At 34.9% G+C, this 12,461-nt stretch overlaps 1 protein-coding gene across 1 annotated transcript in view; it reads right to left on the bottom strand.

Annotated features, from left to right (window-relative positions):
* FSTL5 (follistatin like 5) overlaps positions 1 to 12,461 on the bottom strand; it is a 427,469-nt gene that overhangs the window by 5,401 nt on the left and 409,607 nt on the right. The window lies entirely within an intron of this gene.

Genomic DNA, 12,461 nt, shown 5'->3' with positions numbered 1-12,461 from the left:
TATTACTTATGAAATTAAGAATTATGGAGCTGGCTTGGGACGCCAGAGGGCCCCGGTTCAGATCCCGCATATGAGGGCCAGTGACACTGCCCTCTACAGCTGGGATGCTGAGCAACAGCTCAATCTGGAGCTGGGCTGCCGTGGGTCGCTGGCTACGGCATAGGCTGCAGCCCCTGTGGCAGTGGGTTGCCATGGGCTACCGTATGTAGCCAGCAGCCAGCATGAGTGGCCAGCAGCTGCAGTGAGCGGCCGTCCAGAAGCCGGCGACTGATCTGCCTTGCTCGGGAAGAGAGCAATGATGGTGCCAACTTGGGCCAGTGAAGCAACGTCCTCCACAACTAGACTGAAGAACAAAAACAACAGCAACTTGTCTGTTCCCCTTCCCCTAATTCCCAGCGCTGTTCCCATCCCCCCAATTCCCCAATAAAAAATCTTAAAAAAAAAAAAGAGCAATAAGCCAATCAAGTTTTGGCATTTCAGTTCTCCTCTTAACCTTGCATCTTCTAGTCCCTTGGGCAATGTTTTTTGAATGCTAATGAAGAGGAGACAAATTCTAACTACACTTGAACTATTTTAACTGTGATACTAAAGAATGCACTTAAGTTTTCTGTGATACAATCCAGCTCCTTTTGGAGGTAATTAAATTTTAAAAAAACGGTCTGGTTAAAAATGCAAAAGCTCCATGTTGGGTGATAAAATTACATCTATGTTGGCATCCACACTATATGCTCCTTTAAGCGGTCTAGCTACATAAGCAAATGCATAAGGATGCCTTCAATTTTTCACTACTGACTTATAGGGCAGGAAGTGGTGTCTCTCATTCAAAATTCTCCCCTAGTATAGATTGATATTCAGAAATCTCCCATTGTTCATTAGTCTGTGATTAATATTTACGAGTTTCTCATCTTTCATGCCTGCTCAGTATAGTAAAATCCTGCATAGTACTAAGTTTACCATAATTTGTCTAATATTTGTCAGAATGTGTATTAGAAGTTGCAGGGTGTGAGAAGTGACAGGATTAAAACTTGCCCTTGAAATCACTTCTTTTACTAGGCGATCAATGCAACTAGGAAAGGGTGACCTCTCAGCATGTCACTGTGTGGATTTGTTGTTACATTTGGTGAGGAGAGTGTGAGCAATTTTTTTCTTTCCCAAATTATTTTATTTTTTTCTGAATGTTTAGTCAATCTAGCTTATTAAAAAATTTGTAAAAAAGGCTCAAGTTTAATTACCGCTTTCATGCTTCCAGGTGAGGTCCTGAAATGATTCATACATAGAGACCTTGTTTTGGATGAAGTAAGTGTTTTCAATCAAGGCTGTGTTAGTTTCAGGATTCAGTTTTTCAATACAGTAGACATATGACCTTGTATAAAATCCTTGACTTCCAAGAGTTTCAATTTCCTCATCAGCAGGAAGAGGATAAAAGTACAGCCTTGCTTTGAAGACGAGCATAAACGTTTGTTTATTACCAGCCAAACAGTGGATTCTCAATAAATAGATCTTGTCAGTGTTTTATATACCTTAACTAGCATAATTTTCCCATTATGAATCAAGTAAATTATTCCCCGTGGCACAATAGATTATTATAATCCGTGGATTGGAAAAAAAAACAATTATAAATTTTTCTGTATAGCTAGTATTCTCACAATGTTAAAAATAAACATATAATATTACTCAAATGTGGCTCAATTTTTTTCATTTGTGAGTGCAACAGAGATCACATTGACAATAGAAATTCGTCTTTTATTTTTTTTAATTTATTTTATTTTTTTAAAGATTTTATTAAGGAATTGGGGAAGGGGAACACTGTTGGGGAATTGGGGGAGGGGAACAGCTACATTGTTGTCCTTCAATCTTAGTTATGGAGGGCGCAGTTAGCTCAGCTCCAAGTCCAGTTACCTTGCGCTGGCAGCCGCTCAGCTCAAGGTGCTGTGTTCAATCTTAGTTGCATGTTGGCATAGCCCACCATCCCATGAGGGAGTCAAACCAGAAACCTAGTTGCTAAGAGTGCACGTTCTAACCACTGGGCAATCCGGCCACCTGACAGCAGCTCAGGGCAGCTCAGCTCAAGATGCTGTGTTCAATCTTAGTTGCAGTTGCGGGTGGGCATAGTCCACCATCTCATGAGGGAGTCAAACCGGCAACCTTGTTGTTAGGAGACTGTGCTCTCACCAGCTGAGCCATCCTGCCACCTTTGGCAGCTCAGTGGCAGCTCAGCTCTGGCACAGCTCACTGGCCCATGTGGGAATCGAACCGGCAACCCTGTTGCTCAGAGCTCACACTCTTAACCAACTGAGCCACGTGGCCGGCCCATAAATTCACCTTTTAAATTTTGCTCTCAGTTGTACCACAGGATCTATGCCCAGTGCACACTTTACCCAATCACCAAATATATCACATTGTTAGAAATGAAAGCAGTCTATTTCACTCCATCTTCCTCAGAGGCGCTGCTTCAGATCTTACTGATGGCCTGGATCAGTAGGCCTGATGCACTGGGTGAACTTGAGCTGTGCACAGATGATGGGATTTAAAATAGGTACTCATCTTACTCAAAAATGTTCAGTAAAAGTAACAGAAAATCACGTGGCTGACATTAGGACCTGTATATCTAACGGCATGGAGACTTGTAGTCAGAGTTTATTTTGTGGTAACTCAAGAGCCTTACAAAGGTAGCTATTGGGCAGAGAGGGAAAAAAGGCAGATACTTAGAGAGAAGTGTGGTTGAAACAACATGATCAGTAGAGTAACTGATCAAAGACCTCCACATCTCACAAGGCCAGGCTACATTTCTTGCATTTGAGTTATTGATTTCCCCAAGTCTCTCACTCAAGCAGTCCCCAAATGAGTCTGTTCGCACAGTCTCACAAAGCAGTTTCTGAGTCACTGTCACCCTACTGCATCTGTCTTGCTGTTCCGCTCCTGTTCTGTTTACGAAACTATCACCTGAGAAGCTAGTGAAGGAATCTCATCATTGCAATAAATGACCTTTATTAATTTGCCATGGTCAGTGCCAACACCACTGATACCCTAAACACTGGAGTGAAAGGATTTGCAGAAAAATATTATTTATCTCCTGATCCTTAATGCAATACTGTGTGTCCCCAGAGTCCTCATAGATTCTCATCTGAACAGTTTTCCTTGCTGCTGATGTTTAATATTTAATCACTGAGGACGTATCACCATAATAAAAGCTGGAAAGAGTGCCATATGTTCCCTGTCCATTCCTACATTACCTCCTTCTTCAAATCCTATCCTCTGTCTTTCCATATATATCAATGGATGCAACTAAGAAGTAGTAAGTGGAGATTGGGTGTCTGAGCATTGGATTACCCAGACACTCTATCCTGTTATAAAAGCAACATCACTGCAATCCATATCTAAAACAAAAGCATTTCCCAAAGCTTCTCTGATGTCCCACTTATAGAAATCATATTATTCAAAATAAAATTCCGGAACAAAAGAATCTGAACAGCCCTAGAAATGAGTTGTATTGAGATTTTACTTGTGAACAACTATATCCATCAAGTAGTTAGTGTTTCATAAACAATAGTTGGCAGGGTTATTAATATCTTGTTTTTCTAATTGCATTATAAGTATCTCATTTTTCCAGCTAGAAGGTAAGAAATGCTGAACAGATAAGAAACTAGAATTATAACGCCTTCAAATAATTAATATATAAGTCCACACATATACAATGGGCTGTTGCGATGACATCTGTTGTGTTACAGCTGACAGAGTTTTCATAGACACAAACCATAAATCTGACATGAGCCATCATTCACTAGTTTATGAATTCCTTTATATTTAGTTGGTTTCTATTATCCCAGACTGACCCTTGTAAGAAAAGATTGAATGCTGTTCCTACTCAAGTGCCAGAGGATTTCGTTTTTATCTGAACTTCACATAAATAGCTCAGTAAAACGTACCTTTTCATAAACAGTGGTCACATTCATACTCGGGAGAAGGGAAGCAAAGAGAAATAGCACTGACACATTTAGTAAAGATTTATAACATAGAGCAAGGACAGTTTCTGAATAGTCCTAATTCTTAGATCTGTTTGAGAAATGACAGCACTTTGAAGTTTTCTGTTTTCAAACACAGGTTGAAAAAGCTAAAATGAGCCACAGGATACCCTCCTACCTGACTTTTATAAGTATATTATAGAAATTCTATATTAAAGCCTTTAGCTGCATTACTTCTTCCCTACTTTCATTTAAAACATTTTTTTTTCTAAAAAGAGAAGTAGAATATGTTTCTGTACACTAAATTCCTATTTTCTTCCTTTTTGCGTATCCTATTGTTCTAATATGTAAGGAGTTTGATTCTCCTAGGGGGAATTGAGAAAAAAAGGCATGATTTAATTACAGTATTTTCAAGATGCCTAATTGTTTGACAGAATTAATACACTGTCCAAGTATCTATCACAACCTACAATTGTTCGACTAAAGTTTTCTTGAATATACGATGGTGCAAAAGCCATATGCATCTAATAGAAGTCGTGCTTTGAATTTTGATCTTTTCCCCGGGCCAATGGCAGCAGTACAACACTCTCTCGGGTGCTGGGCAAACTGCAACTCCTCGTCCGCCACTTAGTTGGAGGGGCAAACAACAGCACTCTACAGGGTAGGATTCAATGCACTTTTGGCTTACTATATTGTAAACTTAGAATGGTTTTATTGGGACCTAACCCCATCATAAGTCTAAGAGCATCTATATACAACAGACCAGATTTCAAATATCAAAGTTCTCTACCTCTTTTAAGACCTTAAGAGTTTAGGGGGGGAAAAAACAAAACAAAACAATGGTTAATATAATCCACAAAATGAGCAGAAATATAACAGAAAATATCAATATTATGGCTGTAAAATAAATGATTAAAATCAGAAAAAGAAAAGAACTGAAAAGAAAAATTAACAAGCAAACTAGTGGCTATTCCTCACATAAGACGTGGAACATTAATGGTCTATAAACATCAAGAAATTCAAAACTTCACAAATGATTAGGGGAATATAAATTACAACTAAAAAAAAAACAAAAAAAGTGAGTTATTTCTTGTTACCTATCTATTGGTAAGTGTATTTACATCCGACACTGGTAGGGTGTGATTAAATATGTTCTCTCATGTGCTATTGGTGGAAGCATAATTGTTGTAGGCTTTTTAAATAATAATTTGTTATCTCTGAAATTAAAATATGACCCTGCTTTAATGAGGCAATGATGTCTTTCTGTATCTTCCCTTAATAAATGCTCATAAAGTGATTACAAAGTCATATGCTCAAGGATGTCCTTGGCAGCACTGGTTGAAATAAGGAAATTTAGCAATAATATAAATGTCAAACAATAGAGGAATGCTTAAATAAACTATGAACCATCCACCAAATGAAATCTCATACTGTAGCTATAAAAAATGACAGCATATTAGTAATGACACAGAGGTATCTCCAAAACCATTCATTTTTAAATAAGTAATACCTGATTAAAAAGAATACTATATATTTTAATGCATATATATGTAATTGCTTCAATAAATGAACTGAAAGATAATTCAACAATCTGCCTATTCTTCTAAAAAGTGCAGTGGATACTTACAAAAGAAAACTTCTTAATAATATATATATATATATATATATATATATATCTGCATGGTTTGAATATTGCACATATGCATCAAAATATATCAAGAGACTATGCAACCTAATTATTCTTCACTGCAGTAAAAGTAAAGCAGTGATATGCTATTTTCATTTCATATATTAGGAATACATAATGTTAAAGAGCGTTCAATGAAATCGGCACTTTCCTATATTACTAATAGCAGTGTAACTTGCATGTAGAAAATAATTAGTAATTAACATCAAGGATTGTTCATATGTTTCTTCACTTTTTAGTAGTAATTCACTTCCTAGTTGACTTTCCTGAGGGGATAATAATAAATATGGATAAAGCTTTATGCACAGATATTTATTTAGTAATGACAATTTGTAAACAACTTAAAAGCCCATATATAAGTGAATATTTATGTAAATGATGATACAAACACTTGATGCAATAGCTGACACATGCCTAAAAGATATTATAAAGCACTAATTTAAGATTAATGTTTATTCAATAAAGTTACACTAAAAGAGCAGAGTATTACATGAATGGTGTGATTAAACATTTAAAAATAAGCAAAACCCATAATGACTGAAGGTAAATATGCCTAAAGGTTATTTTTGGTTGTTTGGAAACTGGGTTAAGTTTATTTTATTTTAGTCTTTAATCTTCATTCAATGAGCATAGTCCATAGTCTATTTTTATAATAAGAAATTAGATAGATGATAGATAGATAGATAGATAGATAGATAGATAGATAGATAGATAGATGATAGAGATGAAATGATATGTAGGAACTCTAAAAGCTCATGTAGCTCTCATGATAATTGCTAATCATGGCTTTAATCTTGAATATACATTTACTAAGTATCTACATAAATTTACAAACTGTGCTTGGCGCTTCAAAAAAAAGAAGATTTATCCGTGTAACGAAAGACTTATCTTCAGAGAAATACAAACATACTGAAAAAATTCTTAAAATATCAGAATATGTTTGGATATGAAATGAAATGAAAAACACAGGTAAATACAAAGAATATTGTACTGAATTAACTAAGGAGATGATGGAACAATAAATTCATAGTGCAAGTAAGAAAGATATAGTAACTGAATAGTAGAGGACCAATGAAAAATATTATGGTCTGTCTTATCAACAAATAACTTGAGTACTAGAATAAAACTAAAAGTTTGCCAGAAGAAAATGCTGCAGCTGTGATTTCAGTAGATAGAAGGGTAAAGCAGTAACAATTTCCGGAATAACTGGAAACAGAAAAGCTTTCTCTTCTCAAGACATCATTCCACAATGTTAATCAGAGATTATTTGTATATTTTTCTAAACTATTCTCTTTTTGAAAATCTGCTTTGAAATCCAACCGGGCATAACTAATTATTGTTTTTTACAACTTCTATCCTCAAAAGAGTGAGTACATTTGATAATTGTACTCTTTTCATTTCAACAATATTGAAAGATTTCCCATTTTTAAGTCTATTATATGTAATTTGATGACTGCACGTCAGAATTTCAAATCAAATGTGGGAGCGGCTGGTAAGCTCAGTGGGTTAGAACACGGTGCTCATAACACCAAGGTTGCCAGTTCGATCCCCACATGGGCCACTGAGCTGCACCCTCCACAACTAGATTGAAACAACTACTTGACTTGGAGCTGATGGATCCTGGAAAAACACACTGTTCCCCAATTAAAAAAAAATCAAATGTGATTTTATTGCAAATCTTTGAAAAGGAATATTGATTTCAGAGCTTGAACGAAGCACATATAGTAAAAAAAATGAGGACAAACAAGTCTAAAGTAGTTGAGTTTGTATAATTGTTTTACTAATTTTGCTTGAACTTTTTTTTTTTAAGATTTTTATTGGGGAATTGGGGGGAGGGGAACAGACAAGTTGCTGTCCTTTTGTTTTCAGTCTAGTTGTGGAGGACATCGCTTCACTGGCCCAAGTTGGCACCATCATTGCGCTCTTCCCAGGTGAGGCAGATCAGTCGCTGGCCTCTGGACGGCCGCTCACTGCAGCTGCTGGCCGCTCACGCTGGCTGCTGGCTACATAAGGTAGCCCATGGCAATCCACTGCCACAGGGGCTGCAGCATACGCTGTCGCCGGTGACTCACGGGCAGCCCAGCTCCAGCTTGAGCTGTTGTTCAGCATCTTAGCTGTGGAGGGCAGTGTCACTGGCCCTCATATGTGGGATCCGAACCGGGGTCCTCTGGCGTCCCAAGCCAGTTCTTAACCATCCCGCCACTCGGCCGGCCCGCTTGAACTTTTAATCTTATTAACTTTAGTAGTCTTTCACTGGTGAATTTTAATTGGTACAATGATGCTATAGAGAGATGTGAAGTTTTATGAGAATGAAAGTACATTTTTCTGTTGTATATCTGCCCAAATACTATAATTTTAGTGTTTTTATTTCTGTTTGTATAATGGTAATGATACAAGTTAATTCCCAGAATACTAAGATAATAAATTAGTTTTAAGAATCTCAGTATTTTAAATCATAAAATTCCCATGAAAGGCAAAGGTAAAGTACTTAACTAGACTGTTTACAATAATGAACTTCAAATATGGTTGTAGTATACTTGGATGGGAATTAGATGACTGTTACCTTTTTAGAATACATTTCAAGGTACTAAGACTATTCAATTAAGTGGAAGTCAATTTGACAAATGGAGCTATGACAAATGGATATCCTCATGCAAAATAATAAAGTTGGTTTCTACCTTATACCATATGTAAAAGGTAACTCAAAATGAATTAAAAAAAAAAAAAACTAAGTAAAACCTAGAACTATAAAATGCTTAGAAGGAAACTTAGGCATACATATTCAAGAGCTTAAATTTGGAAATGGGTTCTTATATATGGCTTCAGTCCAAGTAACAAAAGAATAAAAATAGATAATTTGGGTTTATCAATATTAAAAATGTTGTGTATCAAAGACCATAACTATCAAAAAATTGAAAAGACAATCCACACATTGAAATAAAATATTTGTAAATCATATATCTGATATTTTCTAGTATCCAGAAAACATAAAGGACACTTACAATGCAAGCACAGAAAGATAAACAACCCAATTAGAAAATGGACAAAGGACTTGAATAAAAATTTCTCCAATGAAGATACACAAATGACAGACAAGCACTAAAAAGAAGTTTAACATAATTAATCATTAAGAAATGCAAATCAAACCACAATGAAATGCCACTTGACACCCAGTAGGATGGCTATCATAAAAAAGATGAATGATAACAAATGCTGGTGAGGATGTGGAAAAATTAGAACTCTTGCTTTCCTGGTGGGAATGTAAAAAGTTCAGCATTGAAGAAAACAGTTTGTCAATTTCTCAAAAAGTTAAACATGAAATTATTATATGATCCACCAATTCTACTTCTAGATATATACTCCTCCAAAATTATGAACAGCATTCAAACAAATACTTGTACACAAATATTCATTGTAGTACCATTCTCAATATCCAAAATGTGAAAACAACTGAAGTTTCCATCAACAAATACATGGATAAACAAAATGCGATGTATCCATATAATGGAATATTCAGTCAAAAAAGAAGGAAACATGGATATATGCTACAATGGGGATGTACTTCGAAAATGTTAAGCTATATTAAAGAAGCCCGATATAAAAATGCTATATATTGTAAATTCAATTTATGTGAAACATATTCTACTTATATACCTTATAAATAGGTAAATCCATAGAAACAGAAGAATATTTCTGGGGATTTCCAAGGGTTGAGGGAAGGAGGAATGGGAGTGATTGCTGGTCCAGGTTGTCTTTGGAAGTGATGAAAACATTTTGGAATATTTTGAAACTACATAGAAGTGATGGTTGCACAACATTCTAAATATACTAATGCTATGAATTCTGAATCCACTAATGCCACTTTGAAATGTTAGTTTTGTGTTATGTGAATTTCACCTCAATAAAAATATATTTAAAAGTAAACATAATGACTATAGTTAATAATAATTTATTGCACATTTGAAAGTTGCTAAGAGAGTAGATCTTAAAAGTTCTCATCACAAGAAAAAAAATATTTGTTAACTATGTATAGTGATGGATGTTAACTAAAGTTACTGTGTTGATCATTTGCAATATATACAAATATTGAATCATTATGTTGTACACCTGAATATAACATTATATGTCAATTATAACTCAATATAATGAACCTAAATCTAAACATTAATTAATGACTAAGCTAAAACTAAACAGCAAGAAAGAGTAAAAATTACTGTAAGTCTAACTCCTTATAACACACTAATGATATCAAAGAACTTGTCCCTGATTTGTGGCACATTTGAATACTAGTTTTACCATATCGCCAGTCTATTTCCAATTTTAGTTAATTGTTAGAATAAAGCAAACAAGCAATAAAAACATAAACATCCCATAGAAGACCCTAATAGTCATTAGATGTAGAAACAAAACAAAATGTTATCAATGCAATTTAAGTTATTCACCTGAGAGAATTAAAAAAAAATACATTTTGTATCTGTGAATTTAGAGATTATCTGAGTCTACCATAATCTAAGGGTTATGTTTCTAGAATCCTTGGTGTAATTTTAGTGTTTAGTTCAAAGGGGTCATTTATTTATCATGGGAATATCAGTCAGGGGTTTTAAACTTTTTTACCCCAGATAGATAGATAGATAGATAGATAGATAGATAGATAGATAGATGATAGATACATAGATAACCTAGATAATTGCCTAAATTTCATTAGTTAAACTCGTTAGAAAGGAAAATGTTACAAGTCGGGAAGCAACGAAAGCAAGAAAATTCAGAAAACAAATATGAGGAGAATAACAAAGCACAAGCAACCCCAGGATATTAACTGAAAATTCATTTTTTCTTGCATCTGGAAAAAATTAACAGACCTATTGTTTTCTTCCTTTAAATATTGATATGAATTCTAATGTCAAGCAAGAATATTCTAGATCAGGTACCTAATGATTGTCCGTATAGTGAAGAGGTATGTTTTGGAGTCGAGGTTTGCATACTGGTCTCCTATGTACTAGTTTGTGACATTTTGTGTAAGTTACTTCATTCTTTTCTTTGTTATGTATTCTAATAATGTATAACCAGTTAGTATTAGAGAAATTCATGTGCAAAATCTGATATATTATAGATGTTTAGTAAATAACAGCTATTATCATTAATGATAATTGCAAGATGTCAAGAAAACATATTAAAATTACAAATAATGCAAATATCAGTCACCTGTTTATGAATTTTAAGAATTTAGATAATTTTCCTGAAAAAGGAGGATGAACACATTTATGAGCTATGACTTTTTCCACCGCAGCAGGTTTTCTTGCCTGTACACTTTGTTCTGAGGCTCACAACTATTTTGGCTTTAAAATTATTTCTCATCTTTTACCTACCCAAAAAGTAAAATGTTGCATTATGGGAGCTAAATATTTAGCATTTCAGAGTCCCAGCCACTAATTTGTTTTGATGCTATTCTTTAATTTATATCTACAATGAATGGCTGAGTGATGGCTGTCTTATACATATCATTTCTTTATTCAGAGAACTTAGCACCCAGATACTTAGAAATGCTGTACGGCAAAATATTTCTGCTTAGCACATTGAAGCATGTGAGCCTATGTTTACATTAAGCCTAATTTTACATTTTGTTTTTATTGATGAGATTTTTTAGGCCAATCTGTCAGTATTAAAATATGGAATAACAAATGATTTTCTCTGAAGCCCAGCAATCTCGTGCTATACATACTGTATTATTATTCTTCCACGAGAAAAATTTAAAAGGTTCATCTGATAGTAGGGTCATTGAATGATGCTCTGTTCTTCTGATGACTAGGTAAGATTAAGTGTATTGTCTGGTTGCCATGGCTAATTAGAATAAACAACAATTTAGATAATTGACAGAACCAGTGACTTTTCACTTAACTCTACAGATTGCTTTGTGCCATGAACAATCTAAATTGTCATATTTCTCACAAGCTTTTCCTGGTTTCTGTTTGTTTTTCCTGAGATTTTATTACTCTATTATTTGGTTATTTTATTGGAAATAGAATTGAAATCATTGCATGTTCTCTCCCCATATCATAGCTTTGGTTACATACAAAGTAAGAGTTCACCAGCACTTTTCTTCTGAATTAATTTCTGTGGTTTTTAAAAATATTCTGTAGAAAACCATACCTGACACTGGTGCCCTTCCTGATCTGTATAAGTTGCCAATTTCCCAGATCTAGTTTCAAAAAGGAATTAAAATTACTTTTCATATTCAGTACATTATACTGAAATCCCTGTATTAGCATCTCTTTGTATGGTGTTTATTTAACAAAATAAATAATACTGTTTTAAATTTCAACGGTAGCCTAATTCTAAAGCAGCATATCTAGTAAACAGGTACTGAACTGATCTGTTTGTTAACGCTAGTGAATTTTGCTCAAAAAATCGATCCTTAATGGTGACACAAATGGAATGAATTTCTCTATGTTGTAATCAAGGCCATCTATAAAATAGTTTGTGTGCTTTATTTCATGCTGTTTTTCAGTAATGCCACCCTATATTCCAGCTGCATTTATATAGTTACTAGTTTCTCTAATATGTTCATCCTTTCCCAACTTTTTAATTTCCTTTTCTCATGGTGTCCTATTTGGGAAGTGGCCTAGGTACTAGAAATACATCATTGAATGTGGATGAGTCACTGTTCTGGAGGAGTTTATAGTCTAGAATTAATAACGTGGGCACCGGCGCTGGGTTGTCCCGCTTCAAATCCCTCCACATACTGGCTGTGCAGCCCTCAGTGATCTGGATTCCTCATCTGTAAAATGGGACGAGCGACACATCTGCTCCTAAGG

Source organism: Hipposideros armiger, unplaced genomic scaffold (genome assembly GCF_001890085.2).
Source record: "Hipposideros armiger isolate ML-2016 unplaced genomic scaffold, ASM189008v1 scaffold_916, whole genome shotgun sequence".
Lineage (NCBI taxonomy): Eukaryota > Metazoa > Chordata > Mammalia > Chiroptera > Hipposideridae > Hipposideros > Hipposideros armiger.
Note: the sequence above shows the minus strand (reverse complement) of the source record. Positions and strands in the feature narration are given on the sequence as shown.